The sequence below is a fragment of the Dendrobates tinctorius genome, unplaced genomic scaffold, assembly GCF_039654945.1.
Source record: "Dendrobates tinctorius isolate UK_male_01 unplaced genomic scaffold, ASM3965494v1 ptg000010l, whole genome shotgun sequence".
Classification (NCBI taxonomy): Eukaryota; Metazoa; Chordata; class Amphibia; order Anura; family Dendrobatidae; genus Dendrobates; species Dendrobates tinctorius.
In genome coordinates, this window is record NW_027361678.1 from 4057428 (window position 1) to 4071948 (window position 14521).

The following is a 14521-nucleotide window of genomic DNA, read 5'->3' on the forward strand; positions in this document are numbered from 1 at the left end:
TTACCGGAGCATGGCAGGGAGTTAATTAATATTCACCACCTGCTGCCACATGCTGCTTTGATACAGGACCTGGAATTATGTAGGCAATCATGTGATCGCTCACGTCTCAGGATCTGCATCGAAGCAGATTGAGGAAAGCAGCGCAGCAGCAGGCGGTATTAGTTTATCCTTGCCATGCTCCAGGAGGAGACAGGCACCTACTAGAGCATGATAGATCCAGGGGGCCCGCTGTTCATGGGTGCATTACACCCCTTGGCGGCAGGCCCCCTGACAGCCCAGGGGCAGTGGCGTCCCCTGCCTAAATGGTAGGTACGCCACTGCTGCACTGCATGTCATTTTTTTTAACTGTGCATTTTTTCATGAGCATGTGGATGGGATTTAGACATTTACGCTGCATATGACCCCGACCTAATGAACCGTTGAGTTAGTATGCTTTTTATTCACAAATACTTCTTACATGTTTGCTCGTTTTTCCTGATGTAAACCTTTTATTATCATGGAATTCTGCATTTTGCTAGTTTCTGCTGCCGTTTTTCCTTTCACGACTTTGAAAATGTGACATTTTTGAAGCTTGGAAGCATTTTTAAACTGGAATATATCATTTTCCACTGGAACAATACATGTCGTAGAAAAAACTATTGTTTAGCTCCTTAACACCAGATTTTGCTTCAATTTAACGTTTCTGTTATAAAATCAGAAAATCTGAAGCAAAATGTGAGTTTTTAATGTGAGATATGAACAACGGATGCTTCTGATTAGCAAAATTTATTGTGAATTCATCCCAAAATTCTCTGTAGCGCATCCACCCTTTTTGCGCTGCACCGAGAGCACAAAAATGCAACACAGTGCGTTTGGCGCACGTCGGCGCAGCGCAAAAAGGGCAAAAGTGTACCAGCGCACGACCAGCGTACCCAGCGATAAGTATAGGGTATGCTGATCGCATGCAGTGTCATGCGATCAGAGGAGGAGCTGACTGGAGGAGGCACGGCCGGGGGTGGAGCTTAGCGGCGGCCCTGCGCCCAGTAACGCTAGTGTGAAACTAGCCTAAGTGGCCAAGAAAAAATATGCAACTCCAGGTAGGGAAAAGTTAATCCATGTGGCAGAAATGACCAGAGTACATATTAGAGATTTGAAAGCTAAGGTATAAGGAAGATATATAAAAGAAAAAGTGTTGCTACATTACCTTAAGTAGTGGCGGTACCCCATCGGGCATTTCGCATTTGCTTTTTCAAGGGGAGTGTGTTTTTTAATATAATCAGGTAAAATTACCTTTGGGTATCTTTTATACAGGGTGCCGCTACCTCCTGGATTAGCGCGTCCGCCCCGACGCGTGTTTCGGCACCCTTCTCAAAGGGCCTGCTACCAACCATGTGTCTCCATTATTTATATCTCCCAGCCACAGCGTGGTATACCGCACAGACTAGAAGTGACCACTAGAGTTGAGCGAAACGGGTCGAAAAATTTCAAAAGTCGCCGACTTTTGGCAAAGTCGGGTTTCATGAAACGAAACCCGACCCTAGGATGAGGTCGGCCACGAGGTCGGCGACTTACGCGCCAAAGTCGCGTTTCAAAAGTTTGTTTTGCGCTCTTTTTCAGCCAATCAGGATCCACGGACACTGTGGGCAACGTGATGACATAGGCACGGGTCACCACCATCTTTCAGAAGGGCATGCAAGTGATTGGCTTGCTTTGGTGGGCGTCACAGGGGGTATAAAAGGGCGTGCACGCTGACCGCCATCTTACTTCTGCCGATCTTAGCATAGGGAGAGGTTGCTGCTGATTCTGTAGGGAGAGTGTTAGGCAGAGAAGAAGAAAAAAAAACTGCTTCTGCTGCTAGCGATTGTGCCTGTACAACACACCAGTCACTGTGTGTGCAGTGCAAGGGGAGGCTATATTGTGGTGTATCAGTGGTGTTGGTTGTTGGGCTGCCTTCTAAGGCTTCCTGAAAGCTGCATTGCTGTTTACCCACTGCTCTGCAAACTGCTTTTTTAAAAGCAATCCCAATTTTTTTTTTTTGTCCTGCTGAGGTACTGAGCTGCAAACTGCTTTTTTAAAAGCAATCCCAATTTTTTTTTTTGTCCTGCTGAGGTACTGAGCGTGCATTTTTTCACACCATACAGCGGTGTACGCTCCTCACACAGTACCGTGTAACGGCTGTTATCACAGCCACAGTGAAGCTATCTGTGTCACTCTGTGAGAATAAGTCGAGGACATGTTCCGTTCTTAAAGACCTGCACTCTAGGGAGATTCCTACTCTGCCCAATTCTACATACACCTTGTAGTTTGTGATACACTAGCCAATTTCTGCCTGTGACATAGCGCTGTGATATTCAGTGGGCCTCACACAATCCAAAAGTGTCCAGTGTCCACAAGTGTCTGCAGAAATTCAAAATCTCCCTTATCCTCTAGTCACTTTGGTCACAGCTGTGCCATCGAGCCTGTGACATAGCGCTCAGATATTCAGTGGGCCTCACACAATCCAAAAGTGTCCAGTGTCTGCAGAAATTCAAAATCTCACTTATCCTCTAGTCACTTTGGTCACAGCTGTGCCATCGAGCCTGTGACATAGCGCTCAGATATTCAGTGGGCCTCACACAATCCAAAAGTGTCCAGTGTCCACAAGTGTCTGCAGAAATTCAAAATCTCACTTATCCTCTAGTCACTTTGGTCACAGCTGTGCCATCGAGCCTGTGACATAGCGCTCAGATATTCAGTGGGCCTCACACAATCCAAAAGTGTCCAGTGTCCACAAGTGTCTGCAGAAATTCAAAATCTCACTTATCCTCTAGTCACTTTGGTCACAGCTATGCCATCGAGCCTGTGACATAGCGCTCAGATATTCAGTAGGCCTCACACAATTCAAAAGTGTCCAGTGTCCACAAGTGTCTGCAGAAATTCAAAATCTCACTTATCCTCTAGTCACTTTGGTCACAGCTGTGCCATCGAGCCTGTGATATAGCGCTCAGATATTCAGTGGGCCTCACACAATCCAAAAGTGTCCAGTGTCCACAAGTGTCTGCAGAAATTCAAAATCTCACTTATCCTCTAGTCACTTTGGTCACAGCTGTGCCATCGAGCCTGTGACATAGCGCTCAGATATTCAGTGGGCCTCACACAATCCAAAAGTGTCCAGTGTCCACTAGTGTGAGCAGAAATTCAAAATCTCCCCTGTCATATAGACACCTTGTACCTTGTTTTACATTACTATATAGTTTGTTGGATTTTGTCTACATTTCTACCAAAAATGAGGAAGGCTTGTGGAAGAGGCCGTGGAATTGGGCGGGGGTTGGCAGCTGGTAATGATGGTGTTGGTGGTGGATCTGATGGTAGTGGCAAGAGCAAAATAGGACAGAATGCAGGAGGTGTTGAGCCTGCGTCATCGTCTGGCTCCATAAGGCTTCGAAGGCTTAGTTTTCTAGGAGTTGGCAAACCGCTTTTAAAGCCAGAGCATCAGGAAAAAGTTTTGTCTTACATTGCTGACTCAGCCTCCAGCTCTATCGTCTCCTCTTCTTCAGTTGTAAAAAGTAAAAGCACTGAGTCGTCATTGGAGGCTCATGTTCATGAACCACACCTTTCCTTGTGTCCTTCACCCCAACCAAGATTGAAGGATGACGCAGGCCATACTACTGATTACTCCATGGAGCTGTTTTCACATACCATGCCTGGATTATCAAGTCAAATGGTGAATTACCCAGGCCAAGATGAATCTGACATGGAGTGCACTGATGCACAGCCGCTGATGGATGATTCTGCTGGTACATTCACTACATTGTCCTCGCAGTGTACAGAGCCAGATTCTGACCCTGATGAGACTCAGGTGCCCCTTCCCGCACACTATACCACCATACACGGTGACACAGAGGAAGGTGCACATGACATTGAAGAGGAGGTGATGGATGACCCAGTTGTTGACCCAGATTGGCATCCATTGGGGGAAGAGGGTGCTGCATCCAATAGCTCAGATGAGGAGCATCCACAGCAGACATCGACATCGCAACAGCTGTTATCTGGCAGGCCCGGAGCACTCCAAAGACAGGTTCCAAAAATCAAAAGAGTTGCTGGACAGCTTGTCCAGAGGGTCAAAAGATCACAGCGTGCTAGGCCGCAAAATGTCTGCCAAAGTAGGAAGAGTGCAGTGTGGCACTTTTTTGAACAAAATCCTCATGATCAGGCCAAGGTTATCTGTAAGAAGTGCGCAAAGACCTTTAGCCGAGGGAAAAATCTGAAAAATTTGAATACCAGTTGCATGCTTAGACATTTAACCAGCATGCACTTGCAAGCGTGGACACAACACCAAACCTCAAGTGCCACATGTGCAACTGATCACAACGAAGGTAGTCAGCAACGCTACATTGTTTCCCCCACTGTAAGCCCACCGGTTAGCACAGCAGCAAATGTTGAGGTGTCGTTGCAAGGCCACAGCAGTCAGGGAATCCCACTGTTATATCAACGAAAGACTGATTCTAGGCCATCAGAAAGAACACCAACTCCATCACCATCATCAACCCTCTCTCAGTCCGCCCTGTCCACCGCTACTTCCACCATATGCAGCTCTAAAGTCCAGCTCACCCTCCCAGACACTATGAGTAGGTCAAGAAAGTACTCAGTCTCTCATCCGCGTACACTGGGTTTGAACGCCCACATTGCCAAACTAATCTCGTTTGAGATGATGCCCTTTCGGTTGGTGGAAAGCGCAGCTTTCCGCGAACTCATGGCCTATGCAGTACCACGCTATGACCTACCCAGTCGCCACTTCTTCTCTCGCAAAGCCATCCCAGCCCTCCACCATCATGTGAAAGACCGCATTGTCCATGCACTCAAGCAGTCAGTGAGCGGAAAGGTGCACCTCACAACTGATGCATGGTCCAGTCGGCATGGCCAGGGCCGTTACGTGTCCATCACTGCACACTGGGTTAATGTGGTGGATGCAGGGTCCACAGGGGACAGCGGTGATGGGACAGTGCTGCCTAGCCCACGGTATAGGAAACAGTTGGCTGTAGGCGTTCGACCCTCCTCCTCCTCCTCCAGAAGCGAAAGCTCGTCCACAGAGCGCAGTCGTACGAGCACTCCATCTGCAGCTGCCACTGTTGCACACGAGGTGTCCCCCTATCGAGCAGCTAGTGGAAAGCGTCAGCAGGCTGTGTTGCAGATGATGTGTTTGGGCGACAGACACACCGCCGAGGTGCTGGCCGAGTACTTGAAGCGACAAACTGAGTCATGGCTGGGCAGTGTACATCTTGAGGCAGGCAAGGTAGTTAGTGATAACGGCCGTAATTTTGTGGCAGCCATAGCCCTTTCAAAACTCAGCCACATACCTTGCTTGGCTCACACCTTGAACCTGGTAGTGCAGTGCTTCCTCAAAAATTATCCGGAGTTAACAGCCCTGCTCCAGAAGGTGCGAAGACTGTGCGCGCACATCCGCCGGTCGCCTGTACACTCCGTTCGTATGCAGAAGCTGCAGCGATTGCTCCACCTTCCCAACCACCGCCTCATTATCGACATTACAACAAGGTGGAACTCCACCCTGCACATGGTGGAGCGGCTGTGCGAGCAGAGGCAGGCCATAATGCATTTGTGGGAGGATACACGGCCAGGCACTTTGAGAGCAGACATGGAGTTGACAGGTGTGCAGTGGTCGAAGCTGAAAGACCTCTGTAAAGTCCTTCAGTGTTTTGAGGAATGCACACGGCTGGTAAGCGCAGACGACGCCATCCTAAGCATGAGCATCCCACTTATGTGTCTGCTCATGCAAACTTTGACGCACCGGAGCAGGCTTCTGCAGCCAATGTTGATGAGGAGGAAGAGGAGGAGGGAATCCTTGATGACATTCAGCCATTGTCTGCTCAGGGACCACTCCTGGACGAGGTGGAGGAAGAAGAGGAGGAGGAGGATGATGGGGATGATTACTTAGGGGAGGAGGATGCATCTCGTGGGGCAAGTGAAAATGTTGGCGTGGCAAGGTCTGGTACAGGGTTTGTGCGTGACTGGAGGGATGTGGATTTGCCAGAAAGTGCTCCTCCAACCAGCACTCGCAGTGCATCATTGACACCGGGAACATTGGCCTACATGTCAGATTATGCCTTGCAGATCCTAAAAAGGGACCCCCGCATTGCCAAAATGATGAACGATGACGACTACTGGTTGGCCAGCATCCTGGATCCACGCTATAAAGGCAAATTACAAAACATCATGCCACAGGAGAACCTTGACCTAATATTGGCTAATAAACAAGCAACTCTGGTAAATCGGTTGCTTGAGGCATTCCCAGCACACAGCAGCGGTGATGGTTCTCACACGAGCCGTACGGGCCAGGGGCAGCTTGGCAGAGGTGTTCGTGGTGCACACAGCAGAAGTGGCGTTGGAGACAGGGGTTTCATGACAATGTTGTGGACTGATTTTTCAAGTACTGCTCACACAACTGGTAATACTGCATCGATGGAAAGTGACAGGAGACAGCAGTTGTCAACTATGGTTACAAACTACTTTTCCTCCCATATCGATGTTCTCCCACACAGGTCATTCCCCTTTGACTATTGGGCCGCTAAACTGGACACCTGGCCTGAATTGGCACAATATGCCTTACAGGAGCTCGCTTGCCCAGCTGCAAGTGTGCTATCGGAAAGAGTCTTCAGTGCAGCTGGATCAATCCTGACAGAAAAAAGGACCCGTCTGTCAACCCAAAATGTGGATGATCTAACCTTCATTAAAATGAACCACGCATGGGTTTCCAAGGATTTTGTCCCACCTTCCCCTGATGACACATAGGGTGACAGAAAAATGGCTTGCTTTGGTCCACCTCTTCCTGGGACTTGACCTATTTCACCTTTTGCATCAGCTGAATGTCCAACATCAACATATGCCACTTTCTAAAACTCCCTAACTGTGCTGCCTCCCCCCCCCATGGCCGGGGTCACCACCTAGCGCACGACACCGTGCGAGTGCCGTTGCCCTGGAAAGGTGGGTAGGCCGACTCTTGGGCGCGGGCACTGGCACAGGGTCCCTCATAGTGCAATCAAGTGTCTCTGACGGTGGTGGTGCACACCCGCCGTCAGACACACCGCTGTACTATGAGGGGCCCAGTGCCAGTACCGACGCCCACGAGTGGGCCCCCCTTGCTTGGGCAGGGCCCCAGCATTTGCAATCTTTACCTCTCCCTGCTCCTCCGCTGTGTAGTCTGGGCCGTCAAATCCATACTGTGCCTGACACCGTCTGAGCCTGCCTCCTGATGTATAGACATATATTTTGAATGTGTACGCTATCCATACATGTTATCTGGGGATACGGTACCCTTTCTAACCTTTGTGCAATCACGTGCAATCCATACTGGGCCTAACACCGTCTGAGCCTGCCTCCTGATGTATAGACATATATTTTGAATGTGTACGCTATCCATACATGTTATCTGGGGATACGGTACCCTTTTTAACCTTTGTGCAATCACGTGCAATCCATACTGGGCCTAACACCGTCTGAGCCTGCCTCCTGATGTATAGACATATATTTTGAATGTGTACGCTATCCATACATGTTATCTGGGGATACGGTACCCTTTCTAACCTTTGTGCAATCACGTGCAATCCATACTGGGCCTAACACCGTCTGAGCCTGCCTCCTGATGTATAGACATATTTTGAATGTGTACGCTATCCATACATGTTATCTGGGGATACGGTACCCTTTCTAACCTTTGTGCAATCACGTGCAATCCATACTGGGCCTGACACCGTCTGAGCCTGCCTCCTGATGTATAGACATATATTTTGAATGTGTACGCTATCCATACATGTTATCTGGGGATACGGTACCCTTTCTAACCTTTGTGCAATCACGTGCAATCCATACTGGGCCTGACACCGTCTGAGCCTGCCTCCTGATGTATAGACATATATTTTGAATGTGTACGCTATCCATACATGTTATCCGGGGATACGGTACCCTTTCTAACCTTTGTGCAATCACGTGCAATCCATACTGGGCCTAACACCGTCTGAGCCTGCCTCCTGCTGTATAGACATATATTTTGAATGTGTACACTATCCATACATGTTATCTGGGGATACGGTACCCTTTCTAACCTTTGTGCAATCACGTGCAATCCATACTGGGCCTAACACCGTCTGAGCCTGCCTCCTGATGTATAGACATATATTTTGAATGTGTACGCTATCCATACATGTTATCTGGGGATACGGTACCCTTTCTAACCTTTGTGCAATCACGTGCAATCCATACTGGGCCTAACACCGTCTGAGCCTGCCTCCTGATGTATAGACATATATTTTGAATGTGTACGCTATCCATACATGTTATCTGGGGATACGGTACCCTATCTCACCTTTGTGCAATCACGTGTAATCCATACTGGGCGTGAGAACGGCTGGCGAGCTGTTAAGCAAGCTACAGCACCTGTGGTTTGCATACGTAAGTTTTTCATTTTTTCAGGAATGACGGTTAGGCCTAATTCCGGAACTGCGGTTGACCTGCACTTACTGGGAAATCATTGTTCGTGGGTAATAATTGTAATCAGTGATCCCCATCACTAACGTTGTTCAGCGGGTTATCGGCACCTGTAAGCGACAAACGCTGGCCTTTTCAGTGTAGCGCACATGCAGCCACGGACATGTAAGGGCATGACACACCAGTTATTGGCCAATCTCATGTGCCAGAGCCTCACGTGTCCCTCTAGTAAGCCGGACTCGGACCGCGGGGCATGACGGAGTCTCGTTCGTTAACGGAATTAAGCTTGCAATGTGTGCATCTGTTCTGTAGCTGGCATGGTTGAGGTTTTCCAGGTGGAGTCGAATTTAACCGTAGGCTCCACTCCTGGTGGTGCCCTTCTGGACATTCCTTTAAGGTTCAGCTTTGCAACCATACTGCCCACGTAAAACAAACACTTTGCCTTCATGAACGCTGTTTGGAGGGTCATGACTCGTGGGAATAACGCCGCCCAATCAGTTAACCTGCTAGAGAGATCGTTCGTTGCTCCCAAGCATGACATCACACTCCCTAGGAAGAAGGTAATGCCACTGTGGCGACCGTACTCCTGGGGGCGACACAAGTGCACTGATGCCCAGCCACTGCTCGATGAATCTGCTGGTACATTGACCCAGACCACTACATTCCCCTCGCACGCTACACGGCCTGAATCTGACCCTGATGAAACTCAGGTTACCCTTCCCATATACAGTTCCATCTTACACGGTGACAAAGAGGAAGCTGCAGATGAAAGTGCAGGTTCGGCCCACCCGCCATCAGACACACCACCGTACTATCAGGGGCCCTGTGCCAGTGCCGTCGCCAACGAGTGGGCCCCCCCTGCTTGCTCAGGATCACAGCACTTGCAAAGTTGAAATACTGTGCAGTGAGATGGAAGATGGGGACGACGAGGAGTCCAGACAAGTACAGGGATTCCCTAGCGAGGAGACTTATTTGATTGTTTTCAATGTTGGGACAGCAATTTTTGGGGAGCACTATACTCTGGAGAATGATAGATGGGGCCCACCATACACTGGAACATTCCAAAGGTGGACATCAGACACTGGAGCAGCATTTACAGGGCCCATTATACACTAGAGCATTAGAAATGGGGCCCATTATGTTTGGAGCATTATTTGGGCCCATAAGACAGTGGAGCTTCATCCATGGGGACCAACATATACTGTAGCATTATGTGGAGCTCATCATCTACTGTTTCAAACATTATATGGGACCAATGATTCTGTATGGAGAAATAGATGGGCCTCGTCATGAGATGTAAAAAGTGAAGTATTTTTCATTGTACTATATCGCTATTTCTCTGCCGTATCGGAGCATGATGAGTTGTGGTATGTGTTAAAGGGGCGCTCTTTCGCCCAGGGCACATGAAAACCTGGAGCCAGCCCTCCCCCCCCACAGCTGTAGCCAAATAACCCCCATTTTTCAGTGCGTAACTTGTATTATGAAGTTAATTAAGGTTGACAAGCTTAAGTAAGAAGAATTGATGCTTTTGGCATTCAAATGGGCACTGTTGGTGTGTTTCCTGTCCTCCTCTCGCTGCCGACTTTTATTCCCCATTGACTTACATTGGGTTTCGTGTTTCGGGACGACCCCGACTTTTCCCTATAATCGGACGATCTTGCTCGACCCGACTTTTGGAAAAGTTGGGTTTCACGAAACGAAACGCGGCCCTAAAAAACCAAAAGTCGCTCAACTCTAGTGACCACAGTTATCTGATTATATTTGCGGAGTATTATTGTAATTATGGGTGAGGGTTATTGCCAGGCAAGCGGCATTGTTTTATGGTTGACATCTAGATCATAATCTGCGATGTGGCCTATACAGCTTGCGATATAATTATGGCTATATTAATATTTGTAGTAGTTTATTATTAGGACTTTTTCAGTTCTGCCCCTTGTAGCTGCAATATATTGCTGGCAGTCCCTATGTCTATCCGTTTTCGTGGTAGCTGTCTCTTCCTGGATTTGCGCGTTTAATGAGTGACTGAGCAATGAGTGTATCTGTAGTCTCCTACTTCCCTAGTTTTGGCAGTATGGTTTTAATGAATTTGTTTCAATAAAAATGATATTTTTATACACACAAATAATTGCCTTGTGATCATCCTTTTTCCTATGGTTCTATGAGGTACCGACAGACACGGAGGGTCCTCTTCATTCCTCTTCCATATTGTGTGAATATGTCATCGTACCCGGGGGAATCCCATTCATTATTCCTAGCTAGGGATTCCCTTGATCAAGAAGACTCTCCACACAGGCAGGGACCTCGGCAAAGGGGAGAGAAGCGATTTTTATTTTCTGATGAGCAAACTACAAACATTGCCTGTTTTGGGTCAGTGTGGTTGAACCCGAGCAGGCAATGTTCGATATGAAACCTGAACTTTCCAGATCGGGTTTGCTCATCACTAGGTATAGTATGATATGTAATGGATGACAAAAAGAAGCCATTAAGTGTAACACCACTAGTACATGACAGTAAAATGATGGTCACTTGGCTTTGATCAGGGGTGTCAAACTCATTCACCACGGGCCACACCAATTTAATGGTTGTCCCCAAAGGGCCGTTTGTTACTGAAAGACCAGATGCACACAATCGAGTCCCGTCCAGAACATGCATTTCTCTTCCCTGTATAAGGCATGTCACGGTGAATCAGCTCTTTACCAGGCGCTGTCACATCTTCCCTGGATCTCACTGAAATCATGGAGAGCTATGGCTGCAGCTTCCAGTCACTTGTCCTTGTCATTGGTGCTGAAAGCTGCTGCTAAACAGCTGGTTCAATGAAGAATACAACTGGACTCTATTCTTGGCCTAATCTGAGGAAAGGGCATCAACAGAAAAAGGGATCCTGAAGTGAGAATACCACTTTTATCTGCTGCTCCATTCTTTGGTGTACTGGCAGAGTGTTCTGTGAGGGCTATTCCCAAAACCCCCCTTCTGAAGACCTGATAAAGAGGTTCTGTAGAAGCTGGTTAACCACCACTTTAGTTCAGCAAAGCCAATATCTCAGTTCTGCAGCGATGGTTGGTGGGATTAACCCTGTAGTCAGTCAACAGTCCCGCTTCTTCCATACATAGCCTGCATTAAAGGGGTATTCTCATGCCGAACAGCAAAATAAGGCAGCATGCTTTCAGCAATCATGTTGTGGTAAGCATGCTGCCGATCTTCCCCTCCTGGTGCTTACCTAGAGGTCTTCTGCTCATCTTTGTCTGATCTTCTCCTAGCTGTGTGGGCTGGCGATCGCCATGCTGGATCCAGAGGCCACCACGAGTCCTCTCCTTCTTCCCAGCGTCCTCTTCTTCTGCTTGATCTCATCACGGCACTACTCATGTGCAGCAGTGTTTTGGTGACAGGAGAGGCATCTTGCCCCCTGGATTGACTGATGAATGGGGCAGGAGTGACGTCATGTCAGTGAGCGGCCAGGAGACATTCGGCCCCACAGCCGCGGCATTCTTCATGCTTCATGGATCAGTGATCCAGGCAAGATGAAAAGACAGCCAGAAGCAGGAGAAGACGTCACAGGGAACCGCTAGACTGCACTCCGGGACCCAAGAGCTGCAGCTGTGACAGGTAAGTATGTCTGTTTTTTTGTGTTCTAGGGTGATAATACTCCTTTAAGGCCAGCCAATAGAGCTGCTGAAAAGCAATTGGGGTCCTGTATATTTTACCCCCAGGTATGTTCAGCCCTAGATGTTTTGTTCCCTGTATGTTGACCCCAAAAGCTGAGGGTGAAACATCTGGGGTCAAAATGCTAGGGGCAAAACATCAGTTGGTGACACTTCCAGGGACAAAATGCTGTAAGTGAAACATCCGGGGGCAAACTGCTGGGGGTGAAAAATCCAGGCGCGAAACATCCGGGGGGGGAAAGCTGCTGGGGGCGAAACATCCGGGCACGAAAAATCCGGGGGTGAAACATCCGGGGGCGAACTGCTGGGGGTGAAACATCCGGGGGCGAACTGCTGGGGGTGAAACATCCGGGGGCGAACTGCTGGGGGTGAAACATCCGGGGGTGAAAAATCCGGGGGCGAACTGCTGGGGGCGAACTGCTGGGGGGCGAAACATCCGGGGGCGAACTGTTGGGGACGAAACATACAGGGATGAAAAATCCTGGGGCAAAACATCCGGGGGCAAACTGCTGGGGGCGAAACATCTGGGGGCGAACTGCTGGGGGCGAAACATCCGGGGGCGAATTGCTGGGGGTGAAATGTGCAGGGGCGAAACCTCCTGGGGGCCAAATGCTGGGGACGAAATATGCGGGGGCGAAACATCCAAATCCCAGGGACCATACATACCAGGATAGGGGGTGAGAGGACCATGCATACCAGGATAGGGATGAGGGAGTACCATGCATACCAGGATTGGGGGGTGAGAGGGCCATGCATACCAGGATTGAAGGATGAGAGGACCATGCATACCAGGATAGGGGGTGAGGGGACCATGCAGACCAGGATAGGGGGTGAGGGGACCATGCAAACCAGGATAGGGGGTGAGTGGACCATACAAACCAGGATAGGGGGTGAGGGGACCATACAAACCAGGATACGGGGTGAGGGGACCATGCATACCAGGATACGGGGTGAGGGGACCATGCATACCAGGATTGGGGGGTGAGGGGACCATGCATACCAGGATGAATGGGGTGCCATGCATACCAGGATTGGGGGATGAGGGGTGCCATGCATACCAGGATTGGGGGATGAGGGGGACCATACATACCAGGATAGGGATGAGGGAGTACCATGCATACCAGGATTGGGGGATGAGGGGTACCATGCATACCAGGATAGGGGGTGAGGGGACCATACAAACCAGGATAGGGGGTGAGGGGACCATACAAACCAGGATAGGGGGTGAGGGGACCATGCATACCAGGATACGGGGGTGAGGGGACCATGCATACCAGGATACGGGGTGAGGGGACCATGCATACCAGGATACGGGGTGAGGGAGTACCATGCATACCAGGATTGGGGGATGAGAGCACTATGCATACCAGGATTGGGGGATGAGGGGACCATGCATACCAGGATTGGGGGATGAGGGGTACCATGCATACCAGGATTGGGGGATGAGGGGTACCATGCATACCAGGACTGGAGGATGAGGGGTACCATGCATACCAGGATAGGGGGTGAGGGGACCATGCATACCAGGATAGGGATGAGGGAGTACCATGCATACCAGGATTGAGGGGTGAAGGGACCATGCACACCAGGATGAAGAATGGGGTGCCATGCATACCAGGATTGGGAGGGTGAGGGTAAAAGGCATACCAGGATAGGAATGAGGGGTGCCATGCGTACCAGGATAGGAGGGGGGCAGCACATGCCAGGATGGGAGACCATATACCAATAAAAATGCTCGCCACCTGGGTGCAGAACGGATTCATAGCTAGTACTAAATAACAGCAAAAATACTTTTATCAATATTTTCTAAAGCAGTCTACCCATATTGTACCAGGTCACAAGAAACAGAGAATACCCTCCTCAAATCCTGTGAAAAAATATTTGGGGTGAAAAATACCTTAAATGACTGCCTCTTACAGGTATATATGGTCAGGGAAGGGAGACCTCTATAGAAATATACAGACTCACACCCTTTGCAGTAAAACGCTGCCTTAGAAAGTGAACATGTACAGCGGCTTACCCAGAACAAGAGTCCTCATGCATATGAAACCCCAAAAATAGAATAAAGTGCATGACAGCCAGAACAAAAACTTGTCCAAATACAGGCACAAAGTAAAGCATGTCAAGTAAATTTGGACGGGTAAAAAGCCATAGCCAAAGAGAAGATACCCGACGCGTGTCGCCACTCACAGTGACGAAGCCACCGTGAGTGGCGACACGCGTCGGGTATCTTCTCTTTGCCTTACCCTAAGGCTATGTGCGCATACTCAGCTACCTTTATTTCTGCCTCTTAAGATTTGGCTATGGCTTTTTACCGTACAAATTTACTTGACATGCTTTACTTTGTGCCAGTATTCGGACAAGTTTTTGTTCTGGCTGTCATGCACTTTATTCTATTTTTGGGG